This window comes from Canis lupus, chromosome 2, assembly GCF_048164855.1.
Source record: "Canis lupus baileyi chromosome 2, mCanLup2.hap1, whole genome shotgun sequence".
Taxonomy (NCBI): Eukaryota; Metazoa; Chordata; class Mammalia; order Carnivora; family Canidae; genus Canis; species Canis lupus.
Window position 1 is genome coordinate 11,771,724 of NC_132839.1, and position 12,310 is coordinate 11,784,033.

At 35.7% G+C, this 12,310-nt stretch overlaps 1 long non-coding RNA gene across 1 annotated transcript in view; it reads right to left on the minus strand.

Annotated features, from left to right (window-relative positions):
- LOC140612313 (uncharacterized) overlaps window positions 1-12,310 on the minus strand; it is a 394,544-nt gene that overhangs the window by 82,527 nt on the left and 299,707 nt on the right. Inside the window, exon 3 of the long non-coding RNA XR_012013595.1 lies at window positions 3,873-4,249. This is a non-coding gene — a long non-coding RNA (uncharacterized lncRNA). The remainder of the gene's footprint in view (window positions 1-3,872; window positions 4,250-12,310) is intronic.

A 12,310-nucleotide genomic window follows, 5' to 3' on the forward strand; every position in this document is an offset into this window, starting at 1 on the left:
GTGAAGGGAAAAGAGTATGTGGGAATGATAGACTATTGGGGTTGAAGTCTGTTTATCTCTAAGTAAGTTATTTAACATCTTGATATTTTATTTTTTAGCAACCTTATAATAACTGTAATAATGAGTCTTAAGATTTTTGTGAGGTGTAATAGGAAAGTCTTCACATTATTCCTAGCAAACTGGGTAAAGGGAAAACATGTTAGTTATCTTCTCCTGTTGATAGGGGGGAATGGGGTGTGTGCAGCTTCTGACAATATTTACTACATGTCGGGTGCCTTGGGACTTCACACTCACCCTCTAAATGTCAACTGAGGAACCGATCTCAAGTCTTAAGAGAATCATCTTAAGATAATCATCTTATTAAGAAATGATACTTTAAAGAGGTTATTCATAATCTGTGTGTCCCTGGACCTTTATGAGAGCCTGGGATTATTTTCACAAAACATTATATACCTGTGCCCTTGTTGCATAAGCAAACAGCACACATTTGAGTATTATCAACATACAAAATCATTTAAAAACATGGAATATTTTTTTTTATTTTCATACAATGTATCAAGAGATACTAACAGTATGTAATCAATTTAGGAAATAAATAAAACTATCTGTTAAAATTAGCCTTTACCCCCAAAACGTGGAAATCACTAGCCAGAGGACACTCAAACTATGGCATTTTAAAGTTATTTTAAATCCGATTCAAAGCAGGGCTCTTATTTTAACTGTCCATCTTCCCCCACACTCTAGTTATTTTTATAGTTTCCTCTTTATGCTCTGATTTTATAGTGTGACTGCTCATGCATATTTGTTCCAGGGCTAAATTTCTAATATGCATAGTGCATAGAATCATGTACTCTCAGAGTTAAAAAAGACCTTAAAGTCATCTAGTTCAACCATCCATCAGATGCATGAATTATTCCTACTTATGTCTACATCCACTTTCATGGTGCCTTAAATATACCCTAGACATTAGCCCTATAGCCAAACATTAACTCTGACTCTAAGTGGAATTCTTAATTCATCAGCACTTTTAAAACTCCCCACTTGTAACAAAAATCTCAATTAAAGTGTATTTAACCGCTACTTTCACAAGATGACTGATTCTCTATAATATATATTGAGCTAGCTCATCATCAGCAGGCAAGTCACTCTCATGTATTAAATTAGATGCCTAGGGAACTACATTAACTCTTTCAGACCATGAGGGTATTTAGTGTTCAAAGTGCAGTAACTGTAGTAAAGAGTTATGTACCAGAGAGAGGCGAGAGAGGCATGAATAATAGATAGCTTGACAAGGAGTAAAATAAAGAATTCCAGAAGTAAAGGACCTCTATAAGAATGGTGTTTTTTAGCACATTTTGAATACAAAAGAAACAGATTATTAAATACTGTGAGCCACCATTTAAATGGATTTCATCTGAAATTTAAATCTATATAGGCACTCACTCTTTAAAGCATCACATTAAGAGAGAGTTGTGTCGCCTGTTATAGACCTCATATTGACAGAGATGTTGTGATAATGACAGTCATTACAATAACTGCCTCATCAGTCTTAAAATTATAGGCATTAAATTTGTGTTTATTAATCTTTAACTTCCCTTTTGAGTTTTCAGTGACACAAAATGAAAAGTCCTGAATTTAAAATTTCTCCTCCATCCTCATCTTTTCTTTTCCTTTCATTTTTTCCTCCTTAAGAGTCCGATGCTATTCACGTAGCTTCACAACTGACATTAAAATGATGCATGATTAAAATATTCATTGTACTTTCACAGAAAGGACTCTTGTCCAATAATTTCGGCTATAAAAATAAGGAATGTTATTTTTCACAAAACCTTTTTCTTTTTTTTTTTTTCTTTTACATTCATTGCTGTTGGAAATGGACTGTATTGTACATAGTCGAGCATCAATTTAAGGACCAAGTTTGAGATGAAAAGATACACCTTATGATAAAAACTGCATAAATTTGCGCCTCCTCGTTCCTGTGAAATAAACTGATTTCTAGTTTCTTTAAGCACACAACATAGCAATCACTTATTCTCATAGGTTCTTGGTATCAGAAAGTTCTACAAGATACTGAATTGTAGAGGCTCTAAGAAGTACAATGGATGTGCAAAGCTCTCAGAGAATTTATTGTGTAAAATATTCTGTATTAGTTTTCTGCTGTTGCCATTACAAATTATTACACATGTAGTGGCTTGAATAAATTTACTCTTTAGTTCTGTAGGTCAGAAGCCCTGAAGCCCAACATGGGTCTTCCCTGGCTACAACCAAGGTGTGTAGGGTGCACTCATCTTCTGCATGCTCAAGACAAGGATCCACCTTTTGCTTAATTGCATTGTTAGCAAAATTCAGATCCTAGAGGTTACAGGACGCCCACTTCCTTCCTGGCTATTGACCAAGGACCTTCCCCAGAGTCTAGACAGTGTCATGTTCCCTGGCTCAAGGTCTTCTTTCTTCATTTTTAAAGCCAGCAATATCAAGTCCCTCTTAAGCTCCGAATCTCTGTTGCCTCATTTTCCATCTCATCTCTCTTACTCAGCCAGAACTGTTCCTGGATTTTAAGAATTCATGTGATTACATTGGGTCTCCTGAATAATTTAAGATAATTTCCTCATTGCAAGGTCTATGTTCTTAATCACATCTGCTAAGTCTCTTTTGCCTACGAGGTAACACATTCACGGGTTCCAGGGATTCGGGTGTGGACATACTTGGGAGGGGGGACACTATTCTATCTGTCATATATCCAAAGCTGGTAGGCTGAATTGTTGAAGATTCTAGGACTATTAACACTGGGCAGGGAAAACTTAGAATCAAAGACTTTACTTCAAATTTCTTTGTATTATAATAAAAGAAACTCTGTTATAAATAGCTGTGTGATTTAGTGTAACTATGTATTTTAAATAAAGTGGATTATTGAGGAATTATCCTAGTACAACAAGCCAAAAAGTCAACAATTTGTATTTTGCATATAAGTGTAAAGACTGAAAACTGTCTGATTATTTACGTTGGGTAGTGATTGATCTTGCCATCAAGCATCCTTTCACCCTCTAATAACCTTGCCCCAATTTTTCTGTGGGGACCTAAGTTCTTTCCTCAGTCTCAACTCAGGCTCTCCCAAATAAAGCAAAACCCAGGGATGGAACATCTTGCTAGACTTGAACAACTCAGCATAGCACATTTCCTTAACCTCTTAGCTGAATTTATCTGCTTCAAGTTCTATCTGAACTTTACAGAACAGATCTTTTCAATAACATTTAGAGTGTTTTTTTTTCCTGATCCCCAACAAAAAAATGGAACATCCCTCAAATAGTTTTAAGAAGCCACATGACCTTAGTATAACAATCTGATGACAGTATTACAAAAATCAATTATGAACTAGGATGTGAAGATGTAAGTGGAATGTATTATAATTACATAATATTACTTAATAGGGTTTATTTGGGAAATAGAAAGATGACTTAACCTTAAGAAATGTCTCAACAGTTGATAACTAGTCTATCAAAAGTTTATTATCTCATCTATTTGCAAAGTTCAGGAATATCTTTGCTTCCAGCCAAACAAAACAAAACAAAAAAACAACTATTGGAACTAAAATTATTTTATGCATATGTGATTTTTAAGTAAGATTTTAAATGAAGTATAGCATACATGAAAGAACAAATTTTTTAATGAAATGCTTGATAAAACTTCACCAATTGAATGTGTGTGTATATATATATATATTGCAGCATCTCAGAAATCTCAGAAACCCCTTTGCTGACACCAGCCCCATTCTGGACCATATAAACTCTATCCTGACTTCTAACAAAATAGACTAGTAGTGTGTAAAAAAAAAGGGGGGGGATAAAAAAGTAAGAAAGAAAATATAGGAGTACCTGATGCTGTATCTTTCTCCAGTCAGGTTTCACTCTTTCTTCTTTTCATGAAAGGGTTACTCTTCATTATGTTATCAACACTCAGTTAAGGATTTCAGTTCAGTTTCTTCTTCTGATAACATCACTCTTCCTAAAGCTTCACCTTCCAGGTGTCTTAGCTTCCTTGGTAAACACATCATTGTCCTTTTCCCAAGCACACCCTGAACTTTGCTCCTGGTCTCCACAGCACAGAGAGAATGCCAAATCATCATTCCACTTAGAGAGTTTTTGTTTTAAGAGCCCTCTCCAGAAAGCTTCACACATTGGCAAATGTCTTCAGAAACCCCCAGTTGTGTGTTTGTTGACTGTCAAGTTCAATTTTGTCACTCCATGAAAGACTGTAAAAAAAAAAAAAAAAAAAAAAAAAAAAAAAAAAACCTTGCTTGTTTATATTATCTCAAACCGTGGTCCTATTTCCTAGGAAAATGCCAAGATTCTCTCTCTCTCTCTTTTTTAAAGATGTTATTTCTTTTTTCATGAGAGACACAGAGAGAGAGAGGCAGAGACACAGGCAGAGGGAGAAGCAGGCTGCCTGGGAGGGAGCCTGATGTGGGACTTGATGCCCTGAGCCAAATATACATTAAATTTATGGTTTCTGTCTGCTATATCCTAGGTCAAGTATACATTTTATTTTACATACCAATCCATTTTCTTAATGAAAGAAAACTTAGGCGTAGGCCTTCTTTTAACCCACCTCCTTATGGGTCAGTTTTAGATAAACTTTGTGCCTGTAGTCAGGAGGGGAACTGCTAGTTCATTAGCAAGATTTCTAAACATACATCTTATTCTATGCTATTTCCTAGGGCTTTTATTGACTTTTAGGTTAATTTTATACCTGGAGAACTTGCTGCAACTTTTGCTTAGCTCTAATTTTTTCTGGTACAGTGGCTACTCTATGTTGGTGTCTTTTTTTTTTTTTTTTAATCCCAGACCTTTAAAAGTAATGCCCCTTCTCTTTCACATTGCATACTCTTATGTGTTCTTATTTCATTTATTTGGTAAGTCAGAACTTTCAGTTTTTCATTTATAAACTAGGAGTAATGAATGAACATTTTTCCCGTAAAGTATGATATTTAATTTTAGTTATTTAGATAGGCTTTGTCAAACTAAGGAATTTTGTCTAATATGATGACACTTTTTATCATAACTACTTTTTATTTTATCGTGTATTTTCTCCATTATTTTAGATAATGACTGCATTTCTTTTTTTAGGCCCTCACTGAGGTAGATTACACCAACAGATATCCTGATATTAAAACACCTCATTCCTACTTGGGTCACGATGTACTAGTATTTTCATTTTACTGTTATTATTAGTTTAGATTTAAGATTTCTAAAGGAAATTAAGTATTTTAAGTAAGATGGTCCTAAAACTGTTTCATACACTGCCTTTATCTGGTTTTAGAAAATGGCTGTTTTCTTCAGATCTTAACTTTGAACCATTCTCTCCCATCTATATGTTCTAAAATGCATATATTACATAGGAGTCATTTTGATGTTAAATACTGATAGAATACCTCTGTCAGGCCATGTGAATTAAAGTGAATTTGGTTGAGGATATTTTTGTTATTAATTCAATATCTTCAAAAACATTTTATTTAGTCAAGTTTAATAATTTTCCTTAGAACATAACAGCATATACTTGGCTAGACTTTCCTTCGCTATCTTCCTTTTCAGTATATGTATTGAATTTGTACTTCAACTTTTTCTATCTTTTAGCTAAAAAAAAAAAAAAAAAAAAATCCTGTACTCTGTTTCTCCTTGAGAGACTCCATACATTTCACAAAGGACTGTAACAAAAACTCCTAAGCTCAAAAAGCTAACTCTTGACTATTTTTGTCTTCTTCTCTCCCATGCCTTAGTATTGGAAAGCAAGTTTTCACTTTTCCTTCCCTCCTTATCACTTTTCATTTCTTCAGCACTAGGTCAGTCTGTTTCTCAAGAAGTGGAATGACAGAATGAAACAAAGTATAATAGTCTCTGCTCTAGAAGGCTGGTGGTGATGATACCACCAAACAGAAACACCAAATTCCAATTTCTGTGCTAAGAGAAAAGGAGGGAACACCTGTGCTCCCAGATTCCCAACCTGTAGGTGGCAACTCTCAGCCACACTGTAATTCCCCATGTCTACCAGAAATAGCCCTGACCAGCCTGAGGCACTTCAAGATGATTTGGTTTCATTAGTTTCTCTATACATGTTGTTTGGTTAGTCAACTGGATGAGTCTCACCTCAAGCAGAGAATAAAACCAAGCCCTGCTATTGGATACTTTTAACTTGTCTCTCACCCAGGGTGAAGGCGCAAGAATTCCCAGCTCTGGAGAGTTAACTGAAGCTGACAGTTGCGTGCCCTGGCATCTGTAAGCTTGCCTTCCCTGGCTTTTATTCTTACTCCAGAGAAATCGAGAAGAGGGAAACAAAATCAGACATCAATGTGCCATCATTCTTGAATATTTGTGATTTCTATTTCTTTATTCTTTAAAAATACTTACTATAATCTGAAGTGCATGCAGATGACAAGATAAAATAATAAACAGATTACACATTGATAAACCATAGAAGGTAAAGTTTTTCCTCCACATGTCTCTCATCCTGCAGTCCAGCCTCACCGCAGACTATATGCTGTCGATAGCTGCTTGTGTATACTTTCAGAGACATTATAGTCATACAAGTACATACACACACTTTGAATCATAAATGTTAGTGTATTATTTTGGGGGTCTGGCCTTTGCCTTTTTTTTTTCTATTTACTGTATCATGACACCATTCATATCTGTAAAAGTGACCCATTTTTTAAGAAAACAGCCACAAACTATGTACCCAGTTGCACGAATAGTATTGTTATTGAGAAAGGCTCAGAGTCAACATCTCTCTATCAAGTAATAGAGCAATAAAACCAATTGAATAAGAGAAAACTTCGGGAGAAAGGATCTATGTGTGTTCCCAAATATGTGAATACATGGTGCAATGGGAGCCACATTAGATAAAAGAACACATCAGATGAAATCACAATTGTCAAAATATAAACAAGGGGCAAGAGACTGATTATGGAATACTACAAAATTCTAATCAGTTATTAAGAAGTTTGGTTTAAAATAATATGCCAGAACTTGGAGAAAACTCTGATGGATAGAGATGGTGAGTAAAATGATGGAAAAAGATATAAGTGAAAAATAGAATTTAAGCATTTTGCACATTGATCTGTGATGTCTAGGTATTTCAGCAGTTTCATTTGAGGATCCCTCTGGGTTTAGGGTGGATCCTAAATTTGAGTATTTTCAATTGATTTAAGGTCATATCTTGGGGTTTTCCCCCCTATGTTGATAGACACAGAAAGAAGATTAGATAGATGATAGATAGATTAGATGATAGATAGATAGATAAATAGATATGAAAATACACAAATTTTTATATATATTATATATATGCACATATACTTATGCAAACACATATGTGCATATACACACAATATTTTGAGAGGAAACACAGGAGGTGATTGTTTAGAAGTCACGGAAGCAGGGATATTTAGAATATTTAGAATATTCTTTTCAGACAGTTGGTTAATAATTCTGGAGGCACATAGTTTAAATATCTCAAGTAACCCACAGTAGTTGTCTTACTCTACTTAAGCTACTCTCTAACACAATACTACAGACTGGATAGCCTAGAAACAACAGAAATGCATTTCTCACAATTCTGGGGGAAGGAAGTTGGAGATCAGGATACCAGTGTGGTTGAGGGAGGGTTCTTTTCTGGGTTGCAGACTTCTCATAGCCTCACACGTCAGAAAGGGCAAGGAGCTCTCTGGAGCCTCTTTTAAGGAGGTATTAGTCCTATTAATGAGGGCTTCACTCTCATGACTTAATCACCTTCCAAAAGCCCCACCTCCTAATTTTGGGGGTTCACATTCATGCCATAGCAGTAGCATAGCTAGTTGTATTTAGATTGCTAACAGTTCATGTCCACTAAACAACGGTAGTCCGACCGTAAAACAGTTGCAATGTCTGTATGAAATTCGGCATTCAGATTTTCCATGCCTACACCTGTGTACCCTCCACTACCATCCACTTTGGTGAATATACCTAGGCCAAGATTGCTAGTAATCTGTGCAGCCAAACATCATGAGAGAATACTATGAAATTAGACATTATAAAATAACTGTCATGATACATTCAAACTTAGTTATTAAGCTCGCCCCTAGAGTCGTATTTCTCTTGATTCTCTCCCCTCTTACTTTCTGCCATTGACTACTTTTCCTATCTTTGAGAAACACACTTTTGGAGTACTGCTCATTCATTCCCTGTGACAAAATCTGCAAACCTACCTGTGTCTCCTTTTACTTCCTACTTCTTCACTTACAATGAACCAAATATTTGGGCTTTTTTTTTCCTATTATAAGTGAATCTTTTTCTTCATATGACTCAATAAAAATATAATTTTCTCTGTCTTTCCCTTTATCTCTTTACTTATCAATATCTCCCTAATTAGATCATTCTCATTCACATGTCAAGCTGCTCTGTTGTTTCCCATATCAAGTATTTTTTAGCCTTTGTTGACTTCATATTCCTATCAGCAAAAGCCTCCGTGAACTTCTTCAAAAAAATTGCTTACATTTTTCACCTCCGCTTTCTGACATCACATCACTTCTTAGACCACTCTGAACTAACTTCTACCCATCCCCATCCACCACCCAGTTCAATGAATCTGCTTGAGCCCAGTTTACTAATAAATTGCTTTTCCCTTAGGTTCTATGACAACACATAACTTTAATTTCCCACCAAATTCTCTGCCCTCTCTTTCACATTTTTCTCTGCAAATTTCTCTATATTAGCCAAACCTTAAAATGTCATTTCTTGCAATTTGGTCCTGGACCCTACCTTCTCTCTCTACAGATGATCTCATTCTCATGACTTTAAAAGAGTTGCTTATGGCTAAATGAGAGATCTTTCCTCTGAGGTATATACACCTGCATAGTCAAGTCTGAACTCTTGACTTTATCCTATCCCAAACTGTACCCCTCTCATCATTCACTTGCTCAAGTTTAAAATATTCACATTGTTATCAGAAAGTGCCATGTACCAGTTATCAATCCCAGAGGAGTAGTGTATTGCATACCAGTTATCAATCCCAGGATAGAACTCTACATATTTCTGCCCACTGCATTTTGGTATACGTTAACAAAATCTACAACACAATCAGACACTAGATGGAACAATGCCCTACAGAGAGAAAACACAGAGCAAGAACAGCTTCAACAGTAGGCATTGGTCCCCCATGGCTAGAAGATCTCTCCAAGCAGCTATTTCAGGGCAATCTGCCCACATTTACCCCTCGTCCACCACAGGAGGAAAGATCCAGTTCCCTCCTCTTGGAGAATAGATGTAACCAGTGGAGTTGGCCATGTGCCATGTGATGCATATGCTTTAAGTGGAGACCATCTAAGAGCATTCACTGAGCCTGAAAAAATAAGAGATATTCGCACGCTAAGTGTTAAGTCTGGCACAAGCTCTTGGCTCTTTATCTCTTGGTAAGGTAATGTTGCAAGCCCAAGGCCTATTGTTATGTATCCAAGTGGAAGCCCAAACGTTGTGTGCCCAAAATTGCTTTTCCCAAGAGCTATCCTTCTTATCTACCTCCAACTTCCATCAAATCATGGTTGCCAAGATCTATAACAAAGCCAGTTCACTTTTCTCCCCATCCACTGCCACAATGTTAGATCAAGCCTTTCTTCTGAGACCATGGTATTGTTCTAAATGGTCTCCTGACTTTTTATTTTTCCTTTCACTCAAATTAATAATGCACAGAACACCCACACTATAATTACAAAAGAAAAATAAACTCAGATTCTGTAGTCTCCTGTTTAAAATAATTTGATTTGATTGTTAAATGAAGATACAAAATTCCACATAATTGCCAAGAGGTCTACTATTTTACACAACCTCATCCAGCATGTCTTTCCCCTTTCACTCAACTATGGTTTAGTCACTTTGGTTTGTAGTTGCTGGAATCTACATGATACTTCCCTGTTCTAGAGTCTGAATTGTTGGTTCCTCTGCCTGCAGTACTTTTTTGCTTAGATGTAGTCGTGGCTAATAACTTCTTACTATGCAAGCTTCACCTTAAATTTCAACTTCCCCAGAAGACCCTCCTAGCCACCTTAAGAGGTCTCTATTACTACCATCACCATTATCTATTTTTACAGCATCTTGTAATTTTTAAAAATTTGACTTGTAATATTTCCCCTCTTATTTTATGTGTGCATATAAGCTCTAATTTGTCATGAGGGAAAAGTAATTGTGTCATAATCATTTTTTTCCTAATATAAACTATATTGTATTTATCAGGCAGTCAGAAACATCTTTGCCATCAACTGATGTAAGCCAGAAATATGAACCAGAAAATTAAAATATTAGACAATTCAGGGCTAAATACTTCATCAAATAATAAAACAAATAAACAAAACCACTCACACCACTCTCTCTTATAAATACCTAGCCAAGTTTTTGGATAATCTGTAATTCCTTGACATATACATCTTTCTCTGATATCAACATTCAAGAAATAATTTTCAATTCTTAATATGATGATAAAATTATACAATTTTCACATTCCTGATGTTGCTGTCACCTTCTAAGTACTGTGCCTGTTGTTTGGATTCAATCAATAAACATTTTTATCCAAAGTAAGAAAAATTACTTTTAAAAATAATATATAATTGAATTCATGAAAGATTTTTATAATTTTAGAAAGATTCAATATAACTGTGAAATTGTAGCATCTGATACAGAATACTCTTTGTCAATGCTTAGGGAAAGCAGATAAAAGAGTGGAAAATTGATTATGTAATATTCTGTGTGTGGGAGAGTGCCTTGTCCTAACAATTTAGTATCTATAATACAGAATATAAAAGAATCGTTGTTTGAAAGCTGTGATAATTTTCCTTTGAAGGGTAGTCTTTTAGTTTGGTGCAAATATGGAATGATTTCCAATTACCTAATCGTATGACTCTATTTCATGAAGTCCTTGAGTCAAATTGTCTCCTAGCTGTGATAGTGACTCACAGAGTATCTCTGATAAAAAATATGCAACAGAAAAATTATTGAGAGGAAAAAATTACAGCCAGAATCTTAGGGAGAAAAATTTACATCTTTTTAAATTTTGTTTTTTTCCTTTTCAATCTAGCCAGCTGATAGCTGTGACCTTTCTCTACCATTAAATTCCTTATAGATGTACATTCCAAAAGATCATTTGTCTCTATCATGTATGTGATGAAACAAAGAGAGGAGCTCGGAGTGACTTAAATATTAGTTATCAATGTTTATACTCACTGGTCTATAATCAGCAATTTTGGAAACTAGTTAATGATCACATGGGATACTAAAAACAACTATTTTTAATGGTGTTTCTCAAATTGAGCACTTTGTTGTCCCTGTATAGACTTACTTCATAGGGCATATGAAGCAACCAAGGATTAGGAGATGGTACACAACCATTAAGAAATATTTGAGTGTCTGACATGTGTTAAGCACTGATAGATCCTGAGAATACAGTAATAAATGTGGTATAAAAGACCCTTGCTTAATGGAGCCTAACTGGAGCAAAGGGAGAGAGATAACTAATGACTGACAAGGAATTATACAACATGATTTCTACCTGAGGTATATATTAAAAAAAAAAAGTGAGACATTATGCAAATGATTTTAGATAGAATGATCAGAGAGACATTCAAAGACACTAGATGCAGGTGGGGGGTGGGGGGTATTGGGAGGGAAACTGAGGCAGGATGCTGGCCACACTCTACTAGCAACTACCAAATTTCCCTTGACATTCCTTCCTTAATAAGGCCACTTCTGTTTTTCTCTCAGGAGAAAATGTACAATCTCAGATCTGATTGGTGAGAAAACAATGTTGAGGAATATCAGCATGAAGTTTATAGGATGTGGAAGGACTTGGCATTTACAAGAAACAATCAAAAAGTCTGTGTGTCTGGAACATAGTGAAGCCAGGAAATGGGCACTAGATGAAATCAGAAAAATAACAGGGTCTTCTTAATAGATGACCTTGTGAGAAGGTAGATTCTGGATTTTACTGTCAGGACAATGGGAACACAGGGATAGTTTTTGTTCATTTCTCACAAACTGCACACTTTTCCTGTTGTACAACGTGGTGAGTTTGGACACCATCGCCACAACCAGAGTGAAGCATATCTAACATCCTCCAGTTCCTCTATCTCTGATTTCCTCTTCTCTTTTCCTTTTTAAATGAAAGGGACAATAATGAGTCCAGATGCCAGCAGACAGTGGATTAAAACAGGATAATCAGGAAAGCAGGAGGGATAATCTTGGAAAGGGGAAGGTGCCTTAAGACTTACTGTATTAGGAAAGGTGACAGGTAAAACTGG